Here is a 12,666-nt window from a genome sequence, read left to right as displayed (position 1 = left end):
GCTCAGTAGCCAAAACTACTTCACACAGCATTGACTCTATGCAGAAGTCTCTTCCCCTCTCTCTCAGAATCTCTCTGTCTGTCAGTGAGTGGTGCAAAAATGTCTACCACAGAAAAAACCAGGAAGAGGCCACCTTTAAATAGCACCACCCCCCCCAGCCCCTCACCGACTGGGAAATGTTCCAGTCTCCCTGTCGTTGCTTGCGCCAGGCGGAAAGGAGGGGGGCGCCACAAGGGCGTTGCATGCTCGACTGACGTCAAGATCTGTGGGCGCAGGAGATCGGGGCGGTAGTGTTTAGCGCCGCCGCAAAATGTCTGGTCAATTTCACAAGGAGGTGGTCACTGAACTCTGCCACCTGCTGCAGCCAGATCTGCAGCCTCTCCTGAGGACCAGGATGTCTCTGTTGGTGGCAGTGAAGGCCACAGTGGCTCTGAACTTTTATACCACTGGCTCCTTTCAAGCAGCTACTGGGGACATCGCCAATATCTCCCAGTTCGCAGTCCATTGCTGTATCCGTCAGGTCACAAATGCCCTCTATAAAAGGAGACGCCAGTACATCTCTTTCCCGATGACCCGGGCCAAGCAGCATGAACGCGCATTGGACTTTGTGAGGATAGCGGGCTTCCCCATGGTGCAGGGCGCCATTGACTGCACGCATGTGGCATTGGGGGCACCGCATGCAAATGCAGAGGTTTTCCGAAACCGCAAGGGGTTCCACTCCTTAAACGTCCAGTTGGTCTGTGACCACAGACAGCTGATGCTCTCTGTCAATGCCCGCTATCCTGGCAGCAGCCACGATGCTTTCATCCTGCGCCAGACTGCTGTGCCAGAACTTTTCCAGGCAACGCATCTGCCAAGTGGTTGGCTCCTCGGGGACAAGGGTTATCCACTGTGCACCTGGCTGATGACACAGTGTAACCCCAACACCCCTGCTGAGCTGCGGTACAACGAGAGCCATCTCGCCACATCGTTGAGCAGACGATCGGTGTGCTCAAGCAACGGTTCCGCTGTCTGGACCACTCAGGAGGAGCCCTGCAGTACTCGCCTGAGCGAGTCTCCCTCTTCATAGTTGTGTGCTGCATGCTGCATAACCTGGCAATCCTCAGGACCCAGCCAATGCCACCAGGCCTTGGAGCACCACCGGAGGAGGAGGAGGAAGAGGAAGAGGATGATCATCAGCAGCACCAAGGCAGGAGGGAGGGCCACAATGTTGAAACTGCAAGAGCCGTCCGTCAACGGCTGATAACAAGCCGTTTCTAGGCCCCTACTGAGGAAATGGCTTCTGGAATGGAGAACAATATGAATGAAACCAACCCGCAACCCCTAAGCCGGCCAAGGCAGCAATGATTCCAAAGGCCAAACCTGTACATTTTGAATACAAAAACTTTTTTATTTTACAAACTCTGTGTCATTTCTTCATGACAAACTAATAGAAACAAACACAAAAAATCATTAATTAACATAACTGGTTCTCACAACCTGGAGATAATGTCTAAAACACTAAACAAAAGTTTGAACACGAACCTCGGCATTAATAAAAAAAATTGACCAACATTTTGTCACACCTCCTACTTTTTGCCCTTCGAGGGTGATCTCCATCCCTTGCGCACTTCCCCCCTTCCCACCCTACTGCTCCTCCGTAATGGGACCCTAGTGGCTGCAGCAAGGCTGGTGAAAGGCTGCTGATTGTCAGAACCTGAGACTACAGATGCCCTTGAAGGATGGCCTCGACCAGCTCTGGGCCTGGAGGGCCCGGCTGCAGACTGCACCAACTCTGCATGGGCGGCAGCAGTCTGTCCTACAGGCGGTGGCAAGTGCAATGGGGAAGTGACAGTGGTGGCTGCAGGAATGCTGTCATCTTGAGAGAGGACAGCAACTCCCTGCTCGACTGACACACTGGCACTCCCACGGGGCAGCACATCAGCATCCGGAGCAATCTGCTGGAGCACAGATTGCTGGCCTGCTGCGGCGCAGTGAGAGCCCCGGGGAAATGTGTCCAAACCAGCGAGGATAGCAGCAGTCAGTGCTCGCGTGGCCTCAATCTGAGTCTGCATGAGAGCAGCCTGAGATGGGATCACAGCAGCCAGTGACTGAATTGCAGCACTAAGCATTAGCGTGGCATCCGCCTGTGCTACAGCGAAGTGCTCCACACTCCTTGCTAGTGCATCAATGCAATCGGGCACCCTTCCCACTGCACCCATGAGCTGAGTGTGCATGTTCACTGCCTGGGTGTTCATTTCAGCGATGAGCCGCTCCTCCTCTGCGTCCAGTGCAGTAGGACTCGCTGGCCTACTCTCCCTCCGGGGAGAAGGCCCCCGAGCTTCCCTAGCTACATCGTGTTGCTTCAGCTCGCTGGGTCCTGGAGCTTCACCCTCATCAGACCTTTCCCCCCTGCTCCCCTCCAGGGAAGATGTGTTCCCAGTGTGGGCATGGGCTTCCTCGGGAGAGGGTGGCGTTGATGCTCCGGCTTCATCTTCCTCCAATAGCCCTTAATGTATGCAGCCATGGTCTTGCCTGATGTGCCTCCCATAGTTGAATAGCCCTTACTGTATGCAAAGTGTGGAATGTGCGTGTGTGTTTCATGAGAGGGCCATAGGTGTTGGATGAGTGTTGCGCATTAGGATTTTAAGACCCTCTGGCCATAGAGTGAGGTTGAGATGGAGGGATAGAGAGGTATTCAAAAAAATCCACTCACCCTGACGACCCGAGTGAGGTCGTTGAACTTTTTGCGACATTGAGTATGGGTCCTGGTCACCATGCTCCTGGAGGAGACGTGCTGAGCCACCTCCCTCCACACTCTTCTGTAGTTGCGCGGCAAAGGCCGCCTGCCACTCTCTGGGTACAGTATCGATCTTCTGTGCTCCACCACGTCAACCAGAGCCTCCAAGGCCCGCTCGCTGAAACGCTGAGCTCGTTCTCTCACCCTCTCCATAGTCCTTGGCTGGAAAATGTAGTCACAGGTCTCTCCAGGCCAAGATTCAAGGCTCCAATGAGCAGGGTGTGACTGGAGAGCAAGATCGATCCTCCCCTTTAAGAACTGTCCGGCGCCAGTGTGTCTGTGTTCCATCGCTAACTGACATCACCTGCGCTGCGCCTGCGCTCTGAGTTAGCGCCTCACTCCTCGGCCTTTGCACCTTGGGACAGGTGTGCAGCGCCTGATTTAGCGCTCCAATCAACTCCAGGGGCGATAAAAGCCAAGTTTGCAGTCGGAGGCGATAATTAGCACCAGGCGCTAAACTTTGCGCCCGGCCGATAATCGCGCCCCAAGCGGGACGATACTGAATTTCTTCCCCCCTATTCTCTTCAATGTAAAAATAACAAAGACACTTTTCCTGGGCTAATCTGAAACATAAACTTGATCCTTGAAACATGATTACTGATTTATCACGTGGAAATATCTTCACCCCATACAGAGATGTCAACCAAAGCCACTACCCCAAAAAAGGAGCGTAGGATGATAATTTACATAGGATGGTTGAATTGAATGGAATGTGTCGACTCGCTGATCTATGCCAAATACCTTGTTCAACCTGTGATCGCAGGAAATTACCAGGTCTCCAGTCAGCTATCGGGGATATTCATTTTGGAGTGAATGGCAGGAATAGCTCTGCACTTTAACAGACATTACCATATTTGACTATCCTTTGTTCCACCTTCATGCCTGTGGCATACCAGACCATAATATTTTGTCTCTGGTATGTATAGAAACAGCTAGTAATACCAAAAATAGTTCTTTGCTGTGATCAGCAAGAAAGATTTTTTTGCCACAGGTTAGCTTTTAAAATAAGTGAGACTGAAGAGAAACCAGAAGAGTGAATGTGTTTGGGGGCACTGCAATTAGTTGGGCATGAGGCGTTGTATTTTTCCATTCACTAGTTCATGACAATGTAAATATGAAGTGGAAACTGCTTCAAAGTCACTAATATTGGTTAATAAAGGTAGCTACGTGTGGTCGTTCGAAAAGCCAGCTAACTGACAACGTGCAGTCAGCAAGTAATTGTTTAGGCCATTCTTCAGGAAGTCACTGCCAATATGTTTTTGCCAATATGTTTTTGCGTCATAAAGTGAGTGAGCAAAAAGAAATCAGTTCCTAATTGATGTATGGGACATCTAGAGGTTTATTCCTCATCAAGGTGCAGCAAGACTTTCTAATTCATTAAATGAAAGGATAACCTGTGAAATGCAAAGATCCCATTACCACTCTGCGCTCCTTCAGTGCAACTTAAAGCTTAAGGTTTTCCTGAACTGTGAAGGATACAGTGTTCTAACTATTTATTTAATATGTTCCTGAGATTGAGAACTCACGTAAAGAATGATAGTTAGGGAAAGACCTAATACATAGTTAATGAACCTTCTGGTCTAAGATACCAAGGTGAGTTAAATGTTATAAATCAATTTAGATGTAGAATGTTTGAGAAGAGTTTTTAAAAACACATAGGAAGCAGATAGGAGATATTATAGGAGTATTACATTCCTATTAAGGCAATTAAAATATGCCACTTAGATGAAGAAGGAAATCATGCCTGATATGTTTCTTAAGATAACTGTGAGAGATCCTCTCTTACCATGGACCTCCTACGCTCAAAGATAGTCAAAACTATTTCCCATTCCATGTGGGCTCATTCAAAAGCCAAGCATTACTTCAAATAACCCTGGTATTTAACTGGCCTATAAAGTTTCACATTCAGCATGACTAAATACCCAAGGACTGGTAGAAATAGAGACTCTGCTGGTGTCCTTTATAAATGTGCTTTTTAATTTTAAAAAACTACACACAATAAAGAATACCGACAATTATCAGAATGCTTGTTTTGAGTTCTCCAGCATGTTTTCACAATGAGTTAAAGTAAATTAAGCTTCAATAGGGGAGGCAGGCAGGTATTTGTAGTAGAATGCTTGGGTGGAATTGTAAACCAGCAACCACAGAAGAAAAAAGAACCGCTCATTTTCATTGATGAGATTGCACATCTGTCAGCTAATACCACCAGCTGATTGCAAAGATAATGCCTGGGCCTTCCTTATGTAAGTTCAAACACCTGGAACAGCTTGAAGAAGCTGTGAAGATTTATTAAAACAACCCTTCTCCTATTTGAGTCCAGAAGTAGCCTACATTTGATCATTATCTGAAATCATGTTTACACAACATTCTTCTGCGTTTTACACAAAGATAACTCTGTACCATTGCTGGCATTTTGTGAGAAAGCTGGAGTGGAGGCACAAGATTTGCCTTTCAGTAATTTTGAAAGGAAGCTTAAATAAGATCCGAGGGATACTATGCCTTTCGACTCTTATGAAGAAACTTTGGGTTGTAGGCTTTATAGAATTACTTTGTTTTTCTCCAATTGTGCCTTTGATTTTATTCCATTATCATTTCTCTCCTAATGGTGGGATATCATGCTGAGGTGTGATTCAGTGAATGCCTCATTCAACTGTGCATTCTTCCTGTGTAAGTTTGGGAATCAGTCAATCATTTTACCATGGAAGCCAGCACAGCTGATTTTGTCGTCACCTGTTGTTGGCACACACAGTTCTAGTAAAGATTGTTTGATAGTGTTGAGGAGCAAGCTCCTTGGTTGATTTTGCTTCTTCCCTCCCACCCTTCCTCAGTTTGGGAATGCTGAAGTAAATTGTAGTAGTGAATTTCTGGCTCACTGACATTGGTTAAATCAACATGTAGTAGGATTGGACCTGGGATCTACCTGCTCTTTATGGTTCAGTGCCAAACTGTGCAATTAACCATTGCAGGCACAGCATTTTCTAAGCCTTCAATTGTTGTTCCATCAGATCTTTTTAACAGTCGGTCTACTATCTTTTTGTATTTGGAATTTTCACTCTGTTTTAGCTCTGAACAGTACGCAGAGCTGCCAACACTGGACAAGCACAAGATGTGAGATTTCCCGTCGTAATCAACCTGAGGCAGTGCTTCATATCAGAAGAGTCAACACAGTTAAGATTGGCAAGCTGAATCCATTGCACAAGTTGCAGGAAATGGCCCATCAGTGCTTTAATTTAAAGTTGATCTGGCATCGCTGATATGAATGTTCTTGGGGTGTGGACCATACTGGCAAGACTGCAATTATTGCCCATCCATAATTATCCAGGAGATGTGGTGGTGGGTTTCTTGACGTGCTGTAGTTCTTGTGATGATGATCCCATTATGGTGTTAGGTAGTTATCATTACAGCGATCAACGGTCGCATTTGCTGGTAACTACAGAAAGAGGTAGAGAGAGGAATCAGTTAACAGTGCTCCATGTGAGCATTTAATGCCATGCATAGAACCCTGCCTTTCTCCACCTTCATGACTATGCAGACAATGTGGCTTCTGCTTTTGGGTCTCCACATCAGACAATGAATGGTGTGGTTGGATTTGGTCATTGTGTCTGCACTACTTTATTGTACAATAGCAAGTAGGTTATCGAAAACAGCAATTGTGCTGGCTGAGAAGCCATTAATAGCTGGTACAATCCTGCATTCTGTGTTAAAAATGCAAATAAATGTAGTAAGTGAGCCTGAATACCCACTATGAGTTCAATTGCTATAGCTGAACAGTTGAATCACAGATTAATTGCATTTATCTACTGATGGCTATAATGGATATCCCAGTGTTTTTTTAATGTTAAATAGGGTACCTCCCGCTGATTAATGTGCTTGACAATCATCTCTGTGTCCCAATTCTAACATAGACTGTGCAGGTAACAAGCATTGAATATTGTGCAGCATTTATGTCAATATGGATATAGAGTTTCCGCTCAGTTGTGCTGGTTTTTTCGGTGCAATTCACCCAAAATCAGCTTAACCCGCGCAAAAGATTGCGGAATTTTAAGCGCAAATTATGTTCAGCGCGAATCGAGTTTCCGCGATCTTTTGCACTGCTTTAAAAAACACTGCCCTAGAATCCAGCCCTGCCCATACAACTGGCCATGCCCCTAGATGAATTCATCACCGTGGCGAGTTTCTCCTAATTGGACTCGTTTACAGGCCTTCGTGGAGGCTCCAGAAACTAAGTTGGTTCTTTTGAGCACAAGGACACTAATGGGCACGTTTTAAAAGCTTTTTGAATGTAATTCTTTTTTTAATTTTCAAAGAAACTGGCTACTGTACCCCAATATAACTAGCAAATGGTTCTGTATATTTTTTAAAAGTCATTTAAAATCGGGTTTCTCACAGGCGTTGGATTGACACTGATTAAAAATGCATAATTTTTGTGATAAACCCATTTTCAGCTGTATTAATAAAACTGCACCAAGTTACCACTCTTCAATATATCAAGGAATACTTTTTTAAAGCAATTTTTTTTAAAATTACATTATAAAATGCTGCCTGATTGCGCTGGCTCATGGCAGATTTTGCGTTTGGCAATATACAAATGAGTTTGAATGGCAACTCGAGGGGGGGGGGGAACACTTCTCAAAGCAGATGCAATTTTGGATGCAATTTGCCCCCAAAGCGGAAACTCTACCCGAAGATATTTGCTGTTAGCATGGTGTTAGACCACCGGGCATGAAGAATTAGCTCTCTTCATGGTAAGTTCTGAATTCTGTCATATAGAAACATAGAATGGTTACAGCACAGAAGGAGGCTATTCGGCCCGTTGAGCCCGTGCCGGCTCCCTGCAAGAGCACTTCAGCTAGTCCCACTCCCCTGCCCTTTTCCCGTAGTCCTGCAATTTTCCTTCAGGTACTTATCCAATTCCCTTTTGAAAGCCACATTTAAGTCTGCCTCCATCACCCTTTCAGGCAGTGCATTCCAGATCCTAACCACTCGCTGCGTAAAAATGTTTTTCCTCATGTTGCCTTTGGTTCTTTTGCCAATCAACTTAAATCTGTGCCCTCTGGTTCTCGACCCCAGGTCTCTCTGTTCATGCACACCCTTTTGGATTGTACCCTTTAGTTTATATTGCCTTCCTCGTTCTTCCTACCAAAATGTATCACTTTGTACTTTTCTGCATTGAGGAGAAAGTAGCATCACATGCACATAAAAGGACAGCTGTTATGGTACAGTGTATTGGAATGAAGGTTTGTACCATTATTGCCCTCCTCGTGATTTTCACAATGCTGTTGGTGGATTACATCTAATGGAGATTGCTACAATGTTGTCTTGAAATTTAAGCAATTTAAACACAGTAAGAGCCTAATAATTCCTGTTGGTGATAATAGTGAATACGTGTTTGTTTTAAATGAGTTAATAACTCGTAAAATAGTAGACAGAAGAATTTTATACAATGTTTTAATTGTTTGTTTGTTAGTATCGCCGTTAGGCTATGAAATTTTATGTGGCTCATGTCAGATGTCATGATATCTCTTTGATAAGATTCCTTTAAAATTCATGGCTCAGCATTGCACCAGAGCATGCTTCATGCTGAACATTGTTGCAGTCAGAATATTTCAAACGTTCTTTCAAAGAACAAGCAGCTAGTGACATTTCTAAAGAGAATGCAGTCTTTTTAGGAGTTAACTGGTTAACAGGACTATTTTTCCATCCCAATAGTCTTTAAATATTTGGAATTTTTTTTTTTTTTTTTCATTTCTCAAAGCTTTCCAAATAAAACCAGTTTCCTGGAAGGGCAGAGAGGGAAGGGGGCAGCATTAGGCACACAAGAACCCGGCAACCATTCAATCATCCAGAGTACCAATGTTTCCACTCTGGCACTAGAGCTGTATGCCACTGCTTGGCAGGTATCGATACGGTTTCATTTTATGAAAGTAGCACCACATGCACACAAAAGGACAGCTTGCTGTCTGTTTCCCTTTGCACATGTTTGACACTATATTCAAAGAAGAATTTCACAGCAGTCTTCCAAGCAAACGGCAACTTCTGCTGTTTGTTGTCTTGTCTTATTGGCCCACTGCATTTCACAGTTACGTGGTCAGTAGTCAACTCCTGAAAACTCTCCTGTTCCTCCAGGGAGTGCAAGGCGGAGGTGCCAGTATTTACAGCATGCTTTCATAAAGTGACTAGCTATCAATGGTATTCTTGTAGCTTAGGCCCAATGTTCTTACGTGAATGGAGGGAAGAAAAAGTGAGGAAAATGATGCTGATTCCTGCAGTCATTCCTGTCTTCCCCAGTTACAATTGCATTATGTATACCTGGGGGCGAGGACTTCAACTTGCAGGGTGGCTACCAACAACAGAGCAATATACGAATGTGCAGTGACAAGGCTTAGAAGTCGCACTATTCCCATTTCCTAGGCTCTGTAAAGACAGTACCAACCAACAGGGTGCTAAAACATTTAACTAACTTAGGTGTTCAAGTGACAGAGTTATCGTCTATAGAGAGAAGAATATATTAGGCAGTTAGTTTCTAGATTGGTTGGTTTCTGTTGACTGTAGTTAAAGTGATGTTGCAATTTGTAATTAATTTAAAATGTAGTATTTATAGAAATGAAAAGCTGATTATTTTCCTATTTTTTAGTGGACTGGAAAATAATTAGCAAAATTTGTGATCTGCTTTTTATGCTTTGCTCCGAGCGAAGAGGTCCATTTACAACTGAATTTTGAGGAAGACTATATAAAACTGTGAGGATGATAATGTGAGTCAGCACCTTTAAATAAACGAGGAGATTGACCAATTCCCAGCAGCACCTTGCCTCTCACAATCCCACAGATTGCAGCTTCAATGCTGGTGTATGTTTTTTAGTCACTGCACCTGCCACCACTGACTACCCATGCCATCAGATTCCATGTCACTTTAAACGAGGGCAGTTTACAAGTGCCTCAACAGATCCAAATGACCCCGACTCAGAGTTGAAAATTATTTCTGCGCTCTTTCCTACTTGCAAGATTTCCACGACCTTCTGCTGAAATAAAATATTGCCTTTTGAGGTAAAGCTGCCATCTCCTGTCGAACGATTACATAGGAATGCCCTGTTCTATCAGTCCATGATAACAAAGTCTAAAACCTATGGAAGCAACCAAATTTCTACCAGTGTCTGAGCTTTGTTTTCGAAATATAGGCTTGCTTAATTTAACCTATTGCTATTAAAATGAACCTGCATTACTGTGATTAAGAGCTGCTGTCACAATCGCTGTTTTTGTTTAAAAAATCAAACAATTACAAGTAATTATTGTTACATTTAACACCCTTTTGTTTATCTCTCTCACTGGGTTCTTTTATGGGGTGTGAAATATTTTAATTTAAACACGAATGGTGATGAGCTCAATCAAACGTCACGGCATTACTGAACCCAGTGGTGTGAGGCAACTAAATTACTATCCATTTAAAAAAAAATCCTGTAGCACCTCCGTTTCAGCTGTTTATGTTAATTCAGCTCAGATACTGCTGGGCTAGTGACTCATCCAAGTCAGTCTACATTCTATACTTATAGTAATAGTTGAATGGTGCACTTTCCATAGACCAAATCAGGCTACTACTCCTTAGTAAGGGTGTAAAGTATTCAGGCTCACATTCCGTTAGCATGACAGTAGCTTGAAGCGGATTGGAATGGCTGAGATGCTTTGGTCAACTTTATCCTTCAGGAATGTCATAACTGTTTGTCTCTGGAAGGAATATCCTGGTGAGATTGTTGACCCTGTTTTGTTTAGATTACATGTTGAACTTTTCAATCAAGGTAAAGGGGCAAACAAAGCTACGGAAGCTGAATTCATCTGTAGCATGAAACCTTTGAAGTGAGAAATAAGAAGCCCTAATTTATACACTTTATTGAGATCACAAATGCACTGACACTTGCTAAACTCTGGTCCAAAAGCAAAATACTGTGGATGCTGGAAATGTGAAATAAAAACAAAATGCTAGAAACATTCTGCAGGTCAGGCAGCATCTGTGGAGAGAGAAACCCAGTTAATGGCTGGGATTTTGCCGGCGCTCAGTGGACGGGATGGGTGGTGGGTCACCTGTTAAATTTAAAATGATTAACAGTGGGTCGAGAACCCGTTGTCAAAACGCATACAATGGACTTTCCCAATGTCGGGTCTGCCAGCGCTGAGCAGACCCGACAGGCAACAGCGGGGGAGGCAGTTAAAATCATTAGTGGCTTGTTTACAGCCACTTATCAATGATTTTTTCCCAGCATTTTGGATTTGACAGATCACCCACCGGTTTCCCGTTGCGCCTAGGTCGCGTCTGTGAAGCTGAGGTGGGAGGTCAGTGGCCATTGAATCAGCTGATGAGTTGACAGCTTCAAATGTCAAGTCAAAGCTCCCAGCTGATTGAGACATGTTCCCTTAACCACGAGCTTCTCTAAACTGCATTTCCACTACAGATTCAGGATGCTGCAAGTCTTTACACAAATCTCCATCCAGTCTGACTTCATTACCTCTCCCATCATTGATGGATCGCTTCTGTCATTTCTAATTCGCCTGCCATCTATTCCATCAGCATGGGTGCCCTTGAAACTCTCTCACCTTGGTCCTCAGAATCCCACCATGATCAGCCCCAACACCAGCAGCACCAGGCACACCAGCAGCACCAACAAACACACCAACCTTCTCCGCAATAATTGATGCTGCACAGAACACAGGGCATCAGCACCCGACCACATTCCTGCCTGGGAGGCCAGGGATGGCCTCACCATGGTCAGATTCACTTCACTTGACGCTGTACACCCAGGTTGCCACATGATGCGCCAGGTTGGCACCACCCCACACCAACAACATAAAGCATCTCTACAATGTCCAAGCCATTCCTTTCACACTTATCGCCATTGCGGGGGGTACCGTTATGTCTCACCATTCACTGCAACTCACTAAGCCACTTCCAAAGGTGCACACAAATCCGTCCAAGGACGCAAAGTGTTGAAAATAAAAGTTTCAATGTTTGACACCACATTAACAGAAACTTTATATGAATATTGCATAAAACACCCAAGTGCCTACCCTTGTGTGTCATTAGTTGGTAAGATTGCATTAGGATGAGGGTGAGTGTGGGGGGTGGCTAGTGAGATGGGGATGTGATAATGTAGATAGAGCGGGATGGGTGGAAGTGCAAGGTAAGTTGGTGTGAGTAAGGATGAGTAGGGTAGGGAAGGCAGAGTGATGGGGATGTGATGAGAGGTGCAGCAGGATGAAGTTGAGTGTGGCTTTGTACTAACGTTTCGAGATCTACTGAGATCATTGAAATGTTTGCGGCACTGCAGCCAGGTCCTCCTGACCGCGGCACTGCAGCCAGGTCCTCCTGACCACATCCCTGCTTGTGCCCTCCTATGCAATGTGCAACCAGACTGTATCGATCTCCTAGGGAGGTCTCTTCCGCCCATGGGAAGGGAAGAGGACCTCCCTGCATGCTGTGACTCCCTCCATAAGCATATGGAGGGAGTCATGGGAGAGTCTAGGTGCAGCCCTGCCCCTCTCGGTGTTTGCAGCACCTCAGTGCTGTAGAACACTGACAGCACAAATGTCAAATTAAGGTTGGCCATGGTCAATTTAAGGAATTGACCATGGCCAATGACGTCACCAAACCCACTTCCTCTAATTGGCCGGGAAACGCGCTAGGCAGGCTTAACCATCAGGGGAAATTCATTTCCGAGGCCGGAATGGAGCCAGCAGTGGGGTCTGGACCCGCCACCGACCTCACCCACCACGGACCCGCCGAGGTTCATAAAATCGCGGCCCAAGTTTCAGGTCGATGACCTTGGTTCTACTGAAAGGCCAGAAAACATGAAACGTTTCTCTCTCCACAGATGCTGCCTGACCTGCTGATTGTTGGCAGC

At 45.0% G+C, this 12,666-nt stretch overlaps 1 protein-coding gene across 6 annotated transcripts in view; it reads left to right on the top strand.

Annotated features, from left to right (window-relative positions):
- celsr1a (cadherin EGF LAG seven-pass G-type receptor 1a) overlaps positions 1 to 12,666 on the top strand; it is a 377,534-nt gene that overhangs the window by 235,351 nt on the left and 129,517 nt on the right. The gene's annotated exons all lie outside the window — the stretch shown is intronic.

Source organism: Somniosus microcephalus, chromosome 17 (assembly GCF_052327205.1).
Source record: "Somniosus microcephalus isolate GS21.2 chromosome 17, FLI_Smic_1.0, whole genome shotgun sequence".
NCBI classification, from domain to species: domain Eukaryota; kingdom Metazoa; phylum Chordata; class Chondrichthyes; order Squaliformes; family Somniosidae; genus Somniosus; species Somniosus microcephalus.
The sequence above is the reverse complement of the archived record's forward strand: the minus strand, read 5'-3'. Positions and strand labels throughout refer to the sequence as shown.